Source organism: Eubalaena glacialis, chromosome 2, assembly GCF_028564815.1.
Source record: "Eubalaena glacialis isolate mEubGla1 chromosome 2, mEubGla1.1.hap2.+ XY, whole genome shotgun sequence".
NCBI lineage: Eukaryota > Metazoa > Chordata > Mammalia > Artiodactyla > Balaenidae > Eubalaena > Eubalaena glacialis.
Genome location: NC_083717.1, coordinates 126,068,430 through 126,070,724, shown reverse-complemented (window position 1 = coordinate 126,070,724; position 2,295 = coordinate 126,068,430).

Sequence of the window (2,295 nt, the reverse complement as noted above, 5' to 3'; positions counted from 1 at the left end):
GAGCCCATGGAATTGCTCAGCTATTTTAATGTATTTTAGTTGAGAACTACAGGATTTATCTCACATCTCACCAACATTTCATGCAAGGAGAAGCTATTTTTCTGATTTGCCCAGTGGCTTGAAGAGATGATTGAGAATGGCAGGGTTGAGCTGGTGGGAACAGTAAAGGATTTACGCTTTTTAAGAGATGCTGGGCTAGAAGGCCTTTGGGATTTGTATCAATCCCAAGATACGGTAGGAGGAGAGCATAGGATATGGTGACTGAAACTGATTCAGAGATGTAACAGGTGATAATTCAAGATGCAAACATCACTCCAGATCTGGAGAGTCTTTGAAGAATGGGAGCTGGGAATGGGAAGTGGACTAAGGAAACACATTTCTGAGTAGGCAGGTAGAATCTGTTGCCTCAAGAACAAAACTAAAAACAGGAACTATAGATAACCACCCTCTGAGAAGTGGCCATGTTCTTGAATTAAGAACATGGCCTTTGAAATATTAAGGTCTCATTTTTGGTAGGGGAGACTGGAGGACATCAGTTAAGGATGACCAAGTTTCTTCACTGGTAAAGAGACTTTCATGATAGAAACACTGTCTCTGCAATAAAGATATTTTGTGGTTCTCTAGACCAGGGGTCCTCAACCCCTGGTCCGCTGCCTGTTAGGAACCAGGCTGCACAGCAGGAGGTGAGCAGTGGGTGAGTGAGCAAAGCTTCACCTGCCGCTCCCCATTGCTCCCTCTCGCTAGCGTCACTGCCTGAACCATCGCTCACGTTACATCCCCCACCTCCACCCCTGTCCGGGGAAAAATTGTCTTCCATGAAACCGGTCCCTGGTCTCAAAAAGGTTGGGGACCGCTTCTCTAGACCAAAGGCTCTTCAACTTTATTCCATAAAACTTATGGATAAAGAATTTTCCATGAAAATCACACTCCCAGGGGTGAATAATTCCACTGTGCTTGTATAATTCCTATCTTAACCTCCTGCTCATGTAAGCATGCTTGAATGCAAGTGAAAATGCTCTTCTTTTTATACATGTAATATTGTTATGGATAAATATATTTTACTAGTAAAAATATAAAAAGAGAAAAAATTTTGGAGAAAGTGGAACAGAATCACATATTCAAGGAGATAAAGAGAATAAAATTGTATATACTTAAGGTGTACAACGTGATATTTTGATATATTAATACATTGTGAAATGATTACCACAATCAAACTAATTAACATATCCATCACCTCACATCGTTTCCTTTATTTATGTGTGTGGGAGAATAATTGAGATTTACTTTCTTAGCAAATTTCAATTATACAATACTTTATGAGGATGATAATGATGATAATGAATTTATTTTTCCAGCTTTATTGGGATATAATTGACATATAACAATGTGTAAGTTTAAGGTATCCAACATGATGATTTGATACACATATATTACCACAATAAGGTTAACATTATACTCACCACCATACATATTAGGTCTCCAGAACTTATTCCTTTTATAAATGAAAGCTTGTAGCCTTTGATCAATATCTCCACTTTTTCCACATTCCCCAGCCTCTGGGAACCACCCTTCTACTTTCAAAATGCTCTTCTTATAGAACTAACCTGAGATCATCTCTATTGTTACGCTAAGTTATTCACAAGTTAATAGTAGATAGAGTTTGAACTTTGAGCTCCTGGCTCCTCCATCTTTAGCTGAGACCTTGAGCAAGGTATTTAACCCCCCTAGGCCTCAGTTTCCTCATCTGTGAAAACGGGGTAATGAGAGTAACTACCTCATAAGGCTGTTTTGAGGATAAAAAGAGTTATCTCATACAAAGAGCCTGGCATATAAGTGCTAAAATAATCTTTACTATTGGCTTTACTAGTATCAATCATCTTCCTCATCTTCTCACATTGGTTTAGGATACATCCATCTGTTGAGTAAGGCACTGAGGTTGAGAATCACTGCCCCAGAGTCCAGAATTATCAAGTATTTGACATACTGCCTATCTCCCCAAATCACAGGAATTATATAAGGTAGATGGAAAAGTTATCTAGCAAGTTGGCTCTGCTAGAACAGAGATCCTTTGTTATACAATTTCGAGGTCTTTTTCTAGACCCTCTTTCACTATTTCAAATGTCAAGGCTTTATTTACATCCCATGAGCTACTCTGAATGTGGGGACCATTTATATCAGTGTAAGGCTCTGGAAGATCTAGATGATTGATGGCAATCCATGCTCACCTTTGACGTGATAGATGCTGACACAGCAGTTGAGTCAATTGGTCAGTGGGTCACAATCTTTAAAATGAAT